The sequence below is a fragment of the Dipodomys merriami genome, unplaced genomic scaffold (assembly GCF_024711535.1).
Source record: "Dipodomys merriami isolate MVZ:Mamm:240054 unplaced genomic scaffold, mDipMer1.0.p SCAF_17, whole genome shotgun sequence".
In the NCBI taxonomy this organism is placed as follows: Eukaryota; Metazoa; Chordata; class Mammalia; order Rodentia; family Heteromyidae; genus Dipodomys; species Dipodomys merriami.
The window spans coordinates 32553696-32571516 of NW_027203048.1; positions in this window are offsets into that span (position 1 = coordinate 32553696).

Below are 17821 nucleotides of genomic sequence, written 5' to 3' on the forward strand. Positions count from 1 at the left end.
TAGTGTGTAATATATAATAATATTATATTATATTATATAGTTCAATTGATCTATGTAAATATATTCTTCTCTGAAGTTAGTCAGCCCTGTATTCAAGTTAAAATTGTGTTGACTGATGAAAGAATGATCTGTTTTGACTTATTTAATTTCTTGAAGCATCTGTTATTTGTATCATGGATGTTATAGACAGAATTATGTCCCCTACTCAATGTATATGTGGAATTCCTACCCTCATGAGCTCGTATTTGGAGATGGTGTATTTGGAAGACAGATTAGGGCCAGATGAGGTCATAGGGGCAGAGCCTTCACGATGCTTTTAGAAGAGGAGGGACCTATGACTTGTCTTCCTTTGCCTTTGTCCACCTTCCCAATCTCTCCTCTTACTCCTCTTCCTACAATGTGTTTATGATTAAAACATGCAAGTCAGGAAAAAGGGACTCTCTAGGAATCAAACAGCTTGTACTTCTGTCTCCTACCTTCTAGCTTTCAAATGTGAGAAATAAATTTCTGCTATTTAAGACACCCAGTCTACTATTTTAGTAGGGCAGCTCTAGCTGACTAATAACAGTGGAGATGATCTCTACACTATAAATTAAGGATTTAATGAAATATTGTATTATAGCACTTGGAATAGTACTGGCTATCTGTAGTAAAGGATAGGTAATAATGAGTGCTCATATTATAAGAACAATCATCACTCTCCTATCCAGTTCCTTTGCAGGATTTTTCCTCATGCCATTTTCACTAAAGACTCTCCAAAACTGATTGTCAATTAATTGTTGGGCAGGTTGACAAGTAGTGGGAACTAATTCAAATGACTGCCCTTCAACTTTGTTATCACAAATTGATTTCTCTAGCTCATTTTTGGACCCACTTGTTTCAGGGCAAAAATGTCATTGACAGGTCAGGGGCTAGTGGCTCAGTCTTTAATCCTAGCTATTCAGCATGTCAAGATCTGAGGATTCAGATTTGAGGCAGCCTGGGCAGGAAAGTCTGTGAGACTCATCTCCAGTTAATCAAATTGGAGCTTTTAATGGAAAAGTCAGAAGTGGAGCTGTGGATCAAGTGGTAGAGTGCTACCCTTTGCTGAAGGATCTAAGAGACAGTGCCCAGGCCCTGAGTTCAAACCTCAGTACACACATTCCCAAAATGGCATTGTATTATTGTATTTCTTTTTGGGTTTGCTTGTCCAAAAAGAAAAAAAAAAGCCATTCTGTTTAATATTCTCCCCCCCTCGCTCGCTCTTTCTCTCCCCTCTGTCTGTCTCTATCTCTGTCTCTGTCTGTCTGCCTGTCTGTCTCTCTTTCTCTCTCTCTGTTTCTCTCTCTCTGAAGTTCCTGTTTGCAGAGAATCCAGGTCAGTGGCTTCTGGGCAGATTGTATACATGTGTTTTCCATTAAAGTAGCAACTAGAGTAGCAACTGTCAATCTTTCTGGCTGGTGCTCAGGTTCCATTTTTTTCTATAATTAGCTCTGGGTAGATATTTTTGGAGGAAAGGAGGACTTGCTTATGAATTGAAAATTGGACTTAATGAATATGACATTAGGTTAAATGGCTTAAACCAGCTGGGGTGAAATTTTTCTTCAGATTTTCTCCCTCATTAAATTTTCCTATTTACAAGTAGATTCTTCAAGGCCTTATGTTTCTGCGACTACCAAACATCTAATTTTGCTTTAAAAATCACGTTAAAATTTTAGAGTTAACTGATACTTTAGAAGGAGAAAGGAAAAAATGAGGTCTCTGATTATTTTAGGGACAATATTTTACTGCTGTGAATAGAGTTTTGGAATCATTTAATCAAATAAGTGAGCTGTGAGAGGGCTACTCTTAATAGTAATTACAGTCTTGCTTATGAAAAAGACAAGATGTATAACTGTTCTGAGGAAAGGCTGACAGTTTCTTATAAAAGTAAACATATGAGCCATGCTGTTCAGAAATCCTACTTATGAGTATTTACCCAAGAGAAATTAAAACTGACATTCAAAACAAAGCTGAATTACAAGTGTTCAGAACAGCTTCCTTCATAATTAACAAAAAAGGAAATAACCCAAGAGTAGAGAGTGGTATTGTAAAATGGATAGATTACAGTATAAATGGACAGATTATAGGCTATTAAAATATACAGCAATTTAGATGAGTCTCAAATGCATTTTCTGAGTGAAAAGTTATGTAACAAAGGATATATGACATCTTTAAAAGATAAGGACCTAAGGAAAGATAAGAGCCTGAAATAATATCATAGAGAATTTTGTGGGTGATAGAGTTGGTTTGAGGGCTAGAGAGTATGGCCCACGTTGTAGAGCCCCTGTCCAACAAGCATGAGACCTTCTGAGTTCAAACTGCAGCACGGCCCTCCTGCCAACCATGCCCCGCCCCTGCAAAAAACCCACTCCAGCAAAACAAAGAACTGTTTTGTATTTGATTTCAGTATTGTTTTTATAAGTTCATACATTAAGTAAAATTCTTAGAACTGTCCACCAACAGTAGTCAATTTTAAGATTTGTTTAGGGATGAATAGGGAAAGGTGTTATGTCTCTTCCAGGAATATAATTGTCCCAGTGTGTTACACAAAGAAGGTTTAAATGTGCACTAACTTGTGCTTATTATGGGATGTCTGTATAGGTAGGAAATGCCAGAAAGAGACTTAACTTTGCTTTGTATGATGGACTGGAGGAAGGATGAGCCCAGTTTTACCTGTGTTTTGTGACTAGCAATGGGAAATCACAGGATAATATAATGAGTTAACAACCGTCATAAATTGCCTTTTGAAATCTCAAATCTTCATCACTTATTAACTTTCTGATCTTCCCTACATTAAAAAATGAACTGCATCTGGATCCTGAGTCTGTTGTGCCCAAGAGGGGAAGTGGTCGGGTCAAAAGTGGGAGTTCACCTTCCTTTATACTGCACATCAGCTATTCGTATCCTACCATCTGAAACTAATTTGTTGTGCGTAATTTATTCCATAACGTTGCTGGAATAAACAATACATAAAAGCCCCTTAGATGTGTATTCATCAGGGACTTGTTCAGCTGTGTGTGATTTTCAGCTCTCTCAGTATTTGCAGATGCTATGCAACACTTGGGATGTCATGTGGATTCTCAGAAGGCTTATTATTTATAAACAAGGTACTCATGTGGTTTGTTATCTGTGACTGACATGACATGGGCAACGGCCTCCATTCCTAATTTATTCCTAAATCCAGTTCAGTGGTCTAGTAACGGGAAATAGACATGCCCCTCTGTGCCTCTGGCCCAAATAAGCATAACAAGATGAGGGATTGTTTGGTCAAACATGTGACAGGTTACAACATCGTGATCTGTCACTTGCCTCCCCAGAAATGAATAGTATCTAAAATGGTGCATTTTCCATAATGGCAGTTATTTGCAAGCATAGCCCAGCTTCACTTCTGTGACAAGGATGCTAAAGTATTTCCTGTACTTCTTCAAGCCTTGCCATCTTACAATCTTATTGCTAGAAGTCTTGTGAGGTGATAGATAATATAGAGAAATAACACAGGCCCCTCACAAACTTTACAATTTTTTTTACAGTCCTTAAGTTATGCACTCCAAACTTTACTTCTTTTAGACAGTGTTATAACATGGCCGGCGCAAATTGCTTCGGGGGCTTTTCTCACTTTATTTTCATTTTGTCTCAATAATAGCTTAAAACAGTAGACTTAAAAATTCCCCCACTGAATCCCTAAACCTCAGTATCACTTTGAGATAGAGAGTAACAATATAGGATGTAGTATATTTAGAATATTTATCAATTCTAGAACTAGGTTTGAGTCTTGTAGTAAAGGATTGTCCCCTCTGCAGCAGTCTTTCTGGCTCATACTTGAACTGTTTCTCTTTTTTGTTACATTCCTGGAAGCTACCAGTCCTCACATTATTCAGACATATTTTCAGAGCATCTTCTAGGTACCAGGAACTGTTCTAGGTACTACATAAATAAGACAAAGTCATAAAATTCATAGAATTGAAATAAAGTATAATGGGGAGGGGAACAGAAAATAATTTCAGAGCATGTGAAATTCTGAGAAGGAAAGTAAACATACTATAAACACACTATAAATAGTCATTGGGGGTTGGAGAATACATTACTTTAGACAGTGATCATTGGAAGACTGCATAATTAGGAGGAGAAATTTGAGCTGAGTCAGAAATAAGCCAGTTTTGTAAAGATAGAGCCAAGAACCTATGATTGATTTTCTACTAGATGCTACCAGCACATATTTGAAAAGTGGGGAAAAAAATCTGTTTCCTTTCCCTAAAATCTTAGATAATGTAGGTTTGGAGGTCTTGATATCTAAAATAGGGCTTCTCTTTAAGTCATAATTCTGTGAAATTGGTGTGTAGTTCTGCTTTTGTAGCTAGTCATAATGCCGCTGTGGATAAAGTCACAACATAGTCTATGTTTGACTTGTTCCATGTCTTCTTGCTCCTTGTCAGATCTATGGTTGGTGAGAACTTTTTACATTTATGCTATCAAGAAACAAGTCAACAGGGTCTTGTTTTTTTTTTACCAGATTGTCATAGTTTCTTGCTGATTTGTGTTTGAGAAAGAGCAGAGCTATGTGGAAGAACCGATCTGGATCCTACCAAACTCCTCCTGTTTCAGAGATATTCTTCTTTGCCCCAATGCTGTTACAGCACAGCAATCCAATTTCCCCTTGATAACTGAGCCAATTGTTTTGTCTAGTATAGGGAAATTCATGATAGCTATGGTCTGAGGAGCCCCAAGGAGTCTGGGTGGCCCCCAATGTAAGAAAAACCATAGATATTGTTTACTTCCCCTTCTCTGCTACCTTATTTGAAAGGCATTGGTGATGAGTAACTTGGGTTCAAAGTGGTGTGTCATTCAACTGATATTACACCCAGGGTCAAAATCATAGGATTTTCCCCTGGGTTTGGTTCATGAGTTTTCATCTACTGAAGCATGAAAGAACAGTTGAAGGACAAGAGTGATGAATTGTATACTGGTCATTTTCTGTTTGACCCCTATGGCTCTTTCTGCCTCCCCTTTACCATACATCAATAAGTTTACCTTCCATCTGTATTACCAGGACACCGTTGCCTTTTGCTTCTAAGTGTTTTTCCAATGAGAGGTACTGGCTGGAGTTCAAAGGGCAAGAAGAGAAAGGAAGTCAGAGTATTTATACCTGTCTCTCAAATCCTGCAGGCTAAGGTTTGGTGGTGGTTCCTTCCCTTTATCTAAAGGTATACACACACAGAAGGTGTATGACTGGCCTCATTCCTATTCTGGCAACTACTCCCTCTGCTGTTGTCTCTCCAGGATTAGAGTGGTAAAGTCTTTCTACTAGTGTTACATTTAAAAGTTCTTGGGGTTTTTCAAAGTCCCTGGTCTTTCAACTATACCTTCACCTCTGTAAAGTCTCTTTAATCCACTTTTGGAATGGATTAGTAGGTTCCTTCTGCAACAATGACTAATACAGAAACGAAGCAGTATGGCATAAAATTGAGAAGGGTAGACATTAATTAAAATATTAATTAATTGAAAAGCTTTTATCGCATATTTCTAGAGAAGCTGAGAATTTTCATTCAGGGAAAGTTATAACCTTTATCCCACTTTTAGAAGATGATTGTGGCTGTCTGGGAAGAGCATAGATCTAAGGAACATGCACACACATACATGAATAATTATGTTAACAATTAAATTTGAATATTTGTTTTATTCTGGATATTGTTTGAAACATTTAACATATTTTCACCTGTAATACTCATAACTTCTCAATGAAGTTGCTATGTCTATTTTTTTGAGGTGGAGAAACTGAGGCACAAAGGTCAAGCTACTTGTCCAAAGACATATTCAATTTAATTTTGAGCAATTAGTCTTCTGTTGGCCATTGTCCCAGTCCTTCAAGGTTCTTGCACTATGACTGTTTTCCAAAGGCTGTTCTACCATTGTATCCAGACAGCTTCTTTAGGCTAATAGGAAACATGGTCTGGTCAGTGAATTTTTTTAAGCAAAAGCCTACTGATGCACTGTGGGGACACCATGATAGTGGATAAAGTATCATATAAGTTCATGGATTATAGTTTTGATAGGAGCAATTTATACAAGGGAGAAAAATTTATATCCATGGTAAGTGTTTATTACAGAAGAACAAATAGTGATTTTCCATGATGGAAAACTTTCCATGTAATCAAGCAGCCATCAGGCTGCTGGTTGATCACTTAAGGAATGGCATCACTTGGAGACCCAGTGATAATCTCTGCTGCTGGTAAACTTGACATTCAGCAATGATCACAGTTAGGTGGACCTTATTAAGTAGGCCAAGAGTAATCTCCATTCATGCCAGCATAGCCACTTTGTTTCTGAGCTCACTGGACAAAGAAGTGGTTGTGGGGGAAGAGACTGATTGCTATTCCTAAATCATGTCATTTTATCCACTTAGTTATTAAAATCTTCCTCTACTGCCACTCATTGGTGTGCATTTGCATGTACATGTGAAAGCACACATATATTTACCTTTTTTCCATATTCAAAGAGTTCTGCTCTCATATATCTTCTCCAGATTGCTTTGTCATCAATCCACCCAGCCAAACCATTGGTGATAACCATTAATTGATATATGATCACATATCTGGTCATTTCTCCTTCTAGGCAAAGTACTCAACAGAAGCACTGTCTAAATCTCTACCAAATGGATATTTCAGAAAGGCACTAGGTAAATGTGCTACAGAGTCTCATGCAAATGAGTAATATGTGAACTCTAAAATCCAAAGAGGCTCGCTAAGTATTGTGCTTCTTTTTCTGTTTCAAGAGGGGACAGATGTAAGAACTTAAACTTTATCTTAGAAGCATATCTCACTTTTGTCCTACAGCACTTTCTAGAAATTTCACAAGGTCTTTGAATTGTCACATTTATTTTCCACTTTTTGACATATAAATGTCTTATAGTTACAGTATTTGCCACTTATTACGCACTAGCAGTATATCATCAATGTAATGGTCAAATATCAAATCCTATGGGAGCAATAGGTAATTAAAGTCCTTGCAGATTAAATTATGACATAGGAATGAAGGGTTGATGCATCTTTGAGACAGGATAGGGAAGATAGATTGCTAATCTTGCCAACTAAAATCAACTGCTTTTGGTGATTTATACAATATTGAGGGAAGAAAATACAACTAATGTCATATCCCAGATAATCAGGAAAAATATTAATTTGCTCAAGCAATGAAGCTACATCTGAAACATGTAGCTGCAAGTGGCCCTGGTGATCCACAGTTGTCACCTGGTCATTTATAATAATCCACTGACATGATTGTGGATTTGTAGGTCAAATAGATGCTGAACGTGAACATGGAATCACTACTTCTTTTGTTTGTTTGTTTGTTTTTGGGTCCGGTCATGGGGCCTGAACTCTGGGCCTGGGCGCTGTCCCTCAGCTCTTCAGCTCAAGGCTAGCGCTCTACCACTTGAGCCACAGCGCCACTTCTGGCTTTTTTCTTTTTGCTTATGTGGTGCTGAGGAATCAAACCCAGGGCCTCAGGCATGCAAGGCAAGCGCTCTACCACTGAGCCACCTTCCCAGCCCCTGGAATCACTACTTCTGTATCTTTCAAAGTCTCAATAATAGCATTAATCTATGAAATCCTTCTAGGGATTGCTTTTGTTTTGTTCCTTTTCTAGGTAGAGGCAGTTCTAATTAGCTTCAATGTGGCCTTTCCTGAAAAAAAAAAAAGTTCTCACTCCACAGGACTAAAATAGGGTTTCTGTCAGCTGCCAAGTATGTCTATTCTCATTATAATCCTGGAACTGGAGGAATAATCAGTTTCTTTTGACTCACTGGGCCCATTGTGAGATGTACCTGAGATAAAACTCTGTTATCTCCTGACCTTCTACAAACCCTTAAATGGATTGGTGGGCCACAGTGAACTTTGGCTCTGATTTTGTAAGAGGAAAGAGGGTCGTGTGAAAGAAAACCAGAGAAATAGTAGGGAAGGAGTTAAAACAGATAAATTAAATAGGATGGGACTTTTACAATTGGTAAGAGCTTGAACATTGCACTGAGAAATTCAGGAATAACTATAGAGCATTAAGAACAAGAAAGAGTCTTGAAAAGTATTGCTTGAGGTTATGAATTGGTTTTCATTTAATGTTCTTTGTCATGTATAAATATGAGTGGGATTATTTTAAAATTATTATGGTCATTGGACTGAGTTTCTTTTTAAATGTAATACTTCGAAACTGGGGCATATGGTTCATATTTGGGTACATTTAATAAGCATAAAATTTATGTCTCAAATTACCTGTAGGGAAGACTACATAGTAGTCTTTCTCTCCCTCCAGGTAATATGATCAGCTATACCTTCAGAAAGTATGTATAACATATGTATGTTATAGTCATAGTAAGACCCTGCAAAAGTTACATAAATGATTGCTTACAAGAATTTCCAATCCATGTTAAACTATACTATTTCGAGATGGCTATTGCTTTGAAAACTCTTCACTTAATAGAAAAAGTTATAGTTTGAGTTTTTAGTCTTCTTCCTTCAGTTATTTCCATTAAGAAAATAAATTTCTTTTGTTCATTACTCAATTGCAAGTGTCTAAATGTTACTTTGTATTCATAGGTGTTCAATAAAAGGTTATCAATGAGTTATTTAAGTAAAATAAAATGAATGATTAAACCACGTTGACCCAAAAGGTTAGAAATGCAAATAAATTTATCATATTGAAAGTAGGATTTAACTAGTATATTATTTTTATAGTAATTGCTTTATTTGTTTCTAATAATAATATTTATTTATTTTTGTGGTTCTAGTGGGAAATAATTCCTATATAAATAGAAATACCTACATAAGCCCTATAAACTTGTAAGTTAAAAAATAAGCTAAGGAAAAAAAAATCTACTGATTTTTCTCTTAAGATAACATCAGCAGCTTTTAGTTTGTTCATTAGAAATATATTTAGCAAGGAAGGTACAAATACATTATAGAGATAAATGTGGAACTAGATTAACTTCTCCAGTTAATTGCTGAATATATAAGAATGATAAGCTAATGTATGTGTATAGCACCTTGGGGTCAGTTACCTCTTCTGTAGAAATACTTCTTTTCATAGTTAAATTGAGACTTCTTATTTCATCAGATGACCATAAACACATCACATCTAACTTGAGGTGTTTACTGGTGCTTGTTTAGATGCTGAAGGCAATGCATTAGGAACTGATGGTGACCGATTCTTATCCAATCAGTTCCTGATGCAGTATCTGCGACATCAAAAACTGTAATGACTGTATTGTTTCATGTATTACCAAATATGGCAACTTACTGTCTTTTATTCCTTCATATAAAATTTTGCAGTTAAACTCTTTATACTATCACATAATAAAGCATTCCAAAGTCATACCAATGTATAAATTCCCCGGACTGCCAAGACATTATAACTATAGTTAGCATGATCATTTATTTCATGGATAACTAATGTGAATAGTTTTTAAAAAGGGTATTTTTAAAAGTAGCTTTCCTTAGGTCACTCATTCTAATTTTGTCATGATAGTTTATGAAATATTAAAATCATAAAGTAGATTTGAATTAGTAATTCCAAATGATTTAATTCTAGATTCATTGATTAAGTTTTTTATTTTATTTTCAAAATTAGTTTATGGTATTTCTCTCTACCCTCAATTTTTTGAGAAATAATTGGTATATAAAATTAGTATACATATAAAATTAATATAAATAAGTTTAGCAGTTTGACATATATATACACACATACACACATACATATACATATGCCATATGTATACATATACATGCACATATATAACCAAAATTGTGCTACCATCACCTAAACTAAGATAATTATAACTTCCCAAAGGTTCCTTGTTTATCATGTTATTTTTACTATACAGAATTTCATTTCATTGAAAAGAAGGGTAGATTTAGAATTTGTAAATATGGAAGGCACATGGCACCAAGAAGAATGAATGTAGTGGCTAGTCATTACAACCTCAAGATGTATCTGGTTTTCTACTTTATTGATGATTTTGCATGTTGGGTTTGGGGATCTCTCATTAGAAAATTATAATTGCCTCTCTAGAGTTTCCCCAATTATAGAGTGAAAGAAGGACTCTACCTAGTATTTCTTAGAAAATTCATCATTCTGCTTAAAGAAATTTCTGGTTTTCATGGGTGATTTGGGGCATCAAAGGTAGGAATGGGTAGGAAATAAATGGGTTAGCGGAGCCTAGAAGTAGAAATCATAGGCATCCAATTATTACTTTCTGCTTTTATCTAGATTCCAGATAGTGAAAACATGCAAGTACTTTTAAATATTAAAATTAATATTTTTCAACTCTTATTTTCTCTCTCCCCACCTTAAACTCTTATCTATGATTATCTCAATTGTTTACCAGAGTTTTACTTAAGGTTTTTTTTGTTTGTTTGTTTGAGATGGGGCTCAGTACTTAAGTTTGAATTCAAGGTCTCCTGCTTAGTAAGCAGGCATTCAATTACTGAGCCATGGTGCCAATACCAACGGAATTTTTCACAGACTTTTCTGCCTAGGCTGACCTGGAACTACAATCATCCTGATCTCAACTTCCCATTTACTTCAGATGTTAGTTAGCCACTAGCACCCAGTTTATGCAATTTTATAGAGGGTATTTAAGGAAAGCCAAAGGATTTATAGAAGAGGTAGAGACAAGACCCCCTTGTCAGAGAAGGAATCCCAGATCAAGGGATCTAGCTTGTACAGGCTCTCTAGGTATAATTTTTTTTTCTAGGTAGATTGGGCAGATTAGGAAACTGAATTAACAACTGTAGCAGGGAAATCAATTGTCATTGTATCATTTATGCTCTAAAATGGAATATGATTAGAAAATTAAAGGCAGGGTCCCTTCAGATTTGGCTGTGAAAATTTGCTCCATGTGATTTTCTCCACAAGGTATCTTTTTATTAAAAACAATAACAACAGTAACAACAATAGGGTAAGTTGGGGACCAGTAGCTTACACCTGTAATCCTAGCTACTCAAGAAGCTGAGAATTGAGGATTGTGGGTTGAAGCCAGCCTGGGCAGGAAAGTCCATGAGACTCTTATCTCCAATTAACTACCTAAAAGTTGGAAGTGGGAGCTGTGGCTCAAGTAGTAGAGCAGTAACCTTGAGTAACCTCAGGGACAGTGCCCAGGCCCTGAGTTCAATCCCCAGGTCTGGTACTCCCCAAAAGTAAAAAGAAACCCAAACCATAAAACCAAAATCAAGCCAAAAGAAAAAACACAATAAGAACATCATCTCCATCACCACAAGATTCTAAGCTTCTTTAGCTAGCTGGAGTGGTCAGTATAAGACTACAACACATTTTCAAAGCCCTAGGATTAAAATATGGTGGCTAGTATGGAAGGATATGGTAATGTCATCTTTCAGGTGGGGAAAGAGGGAGTCAAGGAGATGGGTGCAAAGGTCCTATGGATCAGTGGTTCTCAAGGCTGAGCACTCAGCCTGAACAAGAGCTTGTTAAAATGTAAGTTACCCACATTTACAGCTTTCAAATAAGAAGATGTGGGAGGGGCCGGAGACATTGGCATTTAAAAAAAAGTTGCCTGGTGTGGTCTAGGGACCATAATTTGAGAATCATTACCTTAAGCTAGTCAGGGACAATCTGGATTATTGGACCAGGTGATTTACACAGGACTTTGACAAATGAGTATGACAATCTGGAGGGAAAAAATGGCAAAAATGTATCACCTGTAGAGGTTTAAGACCTCATAATTATCATAGTTAATGAATGTTGCTTGTTGCGTTTTTGTTGTTGTTGTTGGTTGTGGGGCTTGAATTCTGGGCCTGAGCACTGTCCCTGAGCTCTTCAGCTCAAGGCAAGCACTCTACCACTTGAGCCATAGCACCACTTTCTTTTGGAGATAAGAGTCTCATGGACTTTACTGCCCAGGCTGGCTTTGAACTGTGATCTTCAGATATCAGCCTCCTGAGTAGCTAGGCTTACAGGTGTGAGCCATTGGTGCCCGGCTCTGCTTGTTGCACTTCTTTGTGTTATTTTAAGTACATTTGCAAGTCCTTGTTTTCTTTTCTTTTTACCCCAGAATAATCATAAAAAAAGAAACCCTGCTATTCTCTGGACAACAAATAATGATTCTTGAGTTTGAAAATATAGCAAGTGTACTTATAGATGGTGCAAAAAGATAGTAAGGGAGAAAACTCAGATACTTGGCACTATAAAACAAATTCTAGTATTCACTAGATAGTATGTTAAAAATGAACTATATAACTTGTTGGGGAGGGGGGTCCGGAGGGAAAAACTGGGAGAAAATAAGGAAAGAAGTAACACTCTTCAGAAGGAAATATACTCATTACCTGGCTTATATAACTGTAACTCCTCTGTACATCACCTTTGCCATAACAATAAAAATATATTAAAAGAAAACAAAATTCTAAAATCTAGGCCATTTTTTTGGACAATCTTTTGGAGCACTATGTAAACCCTTCAGAAATTGAAGGGTTTACAAAGAATTAAAAAAATAGAGGGCCATCCTTTCCATAGTTTTTCTTGTGATTTTCTAGAACAATCTTTCTGGCATGAGCATGCTAGGTGACAGGCCTATCAGACAATAGGGCATCCTTATTCATTCTAGAGATGACTAAAGTTCTTTTTTTCTCCAAAATTCCTTGCCAGTCTTCAAATAGTACAGCACTCTCAGTCTAAGGGCTCTCTCTTCTTTGCTCACAGCAGTGAGCAATTTATAATTACAATGGTGATATTTACATGGTTATTTTAACCAACTCTTCCACCATACTAAGGGCAGAGATGGTTGATTCAGGTTGCTTCCCAATAGAGAGCATTGTACCTCATTAGCATTAAATGCTGGTTGAATGTAAATGGAAAAGCAGCCATATTTCATGTGGAGAAGAAATTTCAAGCTAGGGTTTCTACTTGATCAGGCATCTTAGCTGAACTCTGCATCTCCCTCATCCTTACTTTCTCTAGATCACATTCCATTGTTAATACACAGGTTTCTGAGAATGAAAATTAAATAATGTCATAACATGTGGTTATGTAGGTCTGAGCTTCAAGGGTAATCCTTGTTCAAGGGTAATGATTGTTTCAGTTTTGATTATGAGGGGTATTGCCAGAGGATAATCAAGTTAAGACTTAATGAGTATTCAGGAACTGTTCATCTTCTAGTAGCACAGCATGGAAGAAAGCCACAATTTTGATCTAGATTTACACAGATCACAGTGTGGCTACTTTGCTGCTACTAGGGTATCTCTGGCTGCTTTGACTCAGTCAATGACTTCATAGGCTTTATTGGTGGCAGACGGAATCCATATTGGCCTGATATAAATCTCTCTGTATTCTTTATTAAATCTATTCACATGCAGAAGAAAATGAAGTCCTTCGAAGGCAGAAAGAGTAGGCATCTCACTATCTTGTTCTCATGACCAATAGTCTACTAAATGTAAATTTAACTCTCAGTCATTTTACTTTAGTAGAATTTCCTTACATTATAAGGTTCCCTGCAACAACTGAAGGGCAGTATCCCCTTCAGAGCCATCTAAGATTTTAACACTAGATATTTAATGTAGTTGGAAGCCTTATTGGTGTTTATAGGCTAGGAATGAAATTTTCATTTCTGGCATTAAGGAAGTTCTGGCAGAATATATATATATATATATATATATATATATATATATATATATATATATATATATATATATATTCATGGGAATGAGCTCAGGAAACTCAGTGAAGAATATATATATATATATATATATATATATATATATATATATTCATGGGAATGAGCTCAGGAAACTCAGTGAAGGAACTGTCGGAAAGTATGGAAAATAAGATCAGGGGAAATTATTGCCCTCTGTTTTTCTGCCGCTCTGATGGTGGGTCTGCAAGTTTCTACCTAGGGAGGAGGCCAGGGGTACTTAGAGACCATTCAGTTTGAGTTTTGGCCCCTCAGGTTTGATGGACAGTAGATACCAAGACACCAGATCGGGGCACATGCAACATCTAAGGGGGTAGTCTTGGCATACCCATTGCACAGGACCCCAGATAGCCAAGGGCACAAGTGGAGAAGGCTAGTACTGTTCTGTATGACCGGTGATTGAGTGGTGTGCATTGCCAGAACTCAAGTTTTCAGGTACTGAACAAAATGCTAGGGACTCCTCAGAGAGGACTGGCATAGTCAACTAAATCTTACAATGTTTTAAATATTTCATGAACAGAGATGCTAAAATCCTACATGTATTTTGATGTTAGTTCCTTCCAAGATGCAACTCAATATGTTAAGCTTTAACAAAAAATATGTAAAATTTGGAATCAATCTGATTGAAAAGTAGAGTTTCAGCTATCTAGTCAACTAAAGAGTTAGGGATCCTAATTCTGAAGCTCCTAATTCCTATTAACCTCTTTTGGTTAGGTTCTGTCTATTCTGTAAAGTAAAGTCTATCCTGTAAGTAAAATTGTGGAAGTTATTTCAAATCTGCCACAAATAACTAAGTTCTAAGAAAAGTCGTTTGGATCAAACTATTCATCAGCCATGCTACTTCTCTGGTGACAGTTATGCAATTGCTTTTCAAGTCACCCATCTTAAAACCTTCAATTCGTGGCGTTGTCCCTGGTCCTCAGCTCTCTCCTTTAAACCTATTTCCTATCACTTTTCCCCCTTCAGCCTCTTTGTTGGGCTCAAACAGAGTGAATCTTACTTAGAAGTAAGAATCTACACAGTAGATTCTTAAATCTCTTAAATAGTGATTCCCAGCCCTACCTGCAGGCATTCTGATTTTAATTCATCTGTAGTGAAGCCTTAGACACCGGCATTTCCAAAAGCTCCCCTAGAGCTTCAATGTGCCAAGGGCACTGTTGGCATCTAAAGAAAGAACAGCACATGCACAGCATGAAAGAACTGGCGGCAACTATAGTTCTGACACACCGGATGCAAGCCTCTATTTTAAAAATATTTCTTACTCTGTTGAATTCGGTTCATTGTTTTCTGTGGAAAACCTGTTACCAAGACTTGGATCTGGAATTTTTTTCAACATTAAAAAAAAAAAAGAGTTATTTCAACTAGTAGGATCAGAGAAAGTTTTAGAACTTCAAAGGGCCCAGTGAACCCTGCAGAAGAAGATGAGACCCTTTCTTTGCCAGTGGTGAGTTATTTCTTCACTTTATAGTTCAGTATTTGTTCTCTTCTCCTGAGAATAACTAGTTTCCACACTAGTTCTCACACTAGTTCTCACACAAACTTCCTTCTACTCAATCTTAATTTCTGGCAAGAAAACTTAATGGGTCACACAAATCTGACTTGGTGACTTGATATAAGAAATATAATTTAATCAAGTTGAGATACTGAATTTTCTTCCTGAGGGTATTTAGATCTATGCCACCAGTCAAGCCCTTAAAATAGCATCTTTAATAATTTTTATTACACAAGTTTATCATATGTTTCATTAGAAATTCGGTTCATTTGTTTGCTTTGTAGTACTGGATGAATGAGGAAGAGAATTGTCATTGATCTATTTTACTCTAAGCAATTACATACATTTCTTCTCATTCTTTTTGTTCAGGAGGGCTTTATTCCTATTTCCAGGATCACTAAGAATGAGAGTTGGGTATGGCTCAATAGTCTTGTGGCAACTTCAGCCTGAGTCACAGTTAACTCTAAATTTCAATATTAATTAGGACAGTTGAATTTGGAATACCCACAGAAGGAACCAGGTAGGAATGTGATAGTCTGGGGGAGTTGAAGTTTGAAGAGGGCCTGGCAGGAAATCATCTCCTTTTGGATCGATTGCTTAGAATCTGATGGAGTAGTACCCACAAAGAAACTGAGAGGTGCTTTTACAGGGGAAAAATGTTTGGGGTTCAGCATCTAAAACTCAAACTCCTTTGGCTGCAAAATAATTTTGGTTAAAAAATAACCAAAACACAATGCAAGAGCACCATAAGTAGCAAGTAAATTTAACTAAGGCAGGATAATTCCCAAGGCTGCTTCCCTTTTCAGTACAGCAGCACTTTAGAAAGACTTCAGTAAGATTATGAGACTGAGCATGAAACAGTAACAATTACAGACTTTTTTCTCCCTTGGTCATAATAGAAATTTGGTACTCTAATTTTGATTCTTATACACATCTTTGGATCCACAAGGACAAGGAAATTGCTCTGTTTAGCACAACCCCAGAGACCACTGTGAGGGATTATGTGAACATCTCACAGTTGCCAGCTGAGATTAAGCCAATTCACAGCCATCTACGTCAGACCTGCAAGAAAATTCATGTGAGCAGAGGCATCTGAATGCCTTAGATAAAAGCAGTAACAATTGCTTGAATTAGAAAAATGGTTTTCACTTAAAAAAAAGATTAGATAAACACAAAGTAAAAAACAAGAAGGGGCTGGGAAGGTAGCTCAGTGGTAGAGTGCTCGCCTTGCATGCATGAGGCCTGGGTTCAATTCCTCAGCACCACATAAGCAGAAAAAACCAGAAGTTGAGCTGTGGCTCAAGTAGTAGAGTGCTAGCCTTGAGCTGAAGAGCTGAGGGACAGCACCCAGGCCCACAGTATAGGCCCCACAACCAACCAAAAAAAAAAAAAAAACCCAAACAAACAAGGAGAAAAGGATATGTGAATATGATCTTGTTCTTCATATGAAATCTTAAGTAAAATCATAATTTTAGAGACCACTGAGGACATGATTAAAATATAGATTAAAGTTTGATCTAATTTTAGAGACTACTGAGGACATGATTAAAATATAGATTAAAGTTTGATCAAAATGCATTGTACTCACAAACTCACAAACTGATATTTTGAATTGAAACTCCTTTGTACAACTACTTAAGGAATAAAAAAATATAGTTTAAAGGTTGTTATTTTTGGTTTTGTTTTATTTGCCAATCCTAGGGCTTGAACTCAGGGCCTGAGCACTGTCCTTGAGGTTCTTTTGCTCAAGGCTAGCACTCAACTACTTGAGCCACAGCCCCACTTCCAGCTTTTTTTTTTTTTTTGTAATCTGAAAAAAGAGTCTTAATGGATTTTCCTGCCTGGTGTGGCTTTGAACCACAATCCTCAGATTTTAGCCTTCTGAGTAGTTAAGATTACAGGCATGAGCCATCGGTGCCTGGCTAAAGTTTATTTTTATACTCAATACATAGCCTTAAGTTTACAGTTAAAATGTAGTTTAGATTTATTTTTAACAGTTAAGTTACTCAAGATCAAAAATAAGATCTAACTATTCTAATTAAAAAGCAAAAAATAAAAATAAAAAAACACCCACTGTTCTTTTTTTTTTAATTGTGAAAATACTGTACAGAGGGGTTACAATTACATGGGCAAGATAATGAGTACATTTCGTATCAAGCATTGTAGCCTCCTCCTTTGTTTCCCTTCCCATCCTCCCCCCAACCCCCACCCAATCTTCCCCCCCCCCAAAGTTGTAAAGTTCCTTTTCGACATAACGATATGTACATCTCATTGCTGCAGTGGGTCCACCTGTATCCCTATTTAAACGATTTGTTTGTCCCCTTCCCCTCCACAAATTATACTGACATCAAATACAGTGAAAGTAGGGGTTATACCATGGGGAGGGACATACAAAACAACAAAGAAATAATCTTATAAATGTGTTAGAAACAATTGCATGAAAGAAAAAAAAACATTTGAATACATATCTTAGGGTTCATTTCCCTAACATCCACATATCTGATCTTTTCTGCTTGACTCAGACATATACTAGATATTGCAAATAAGGGAAACCATGGGACCCATGTTTCTTTGGGCCTGGCTTACTTCACTTAATATAATTTTTTCCAAGTCTTTCCATT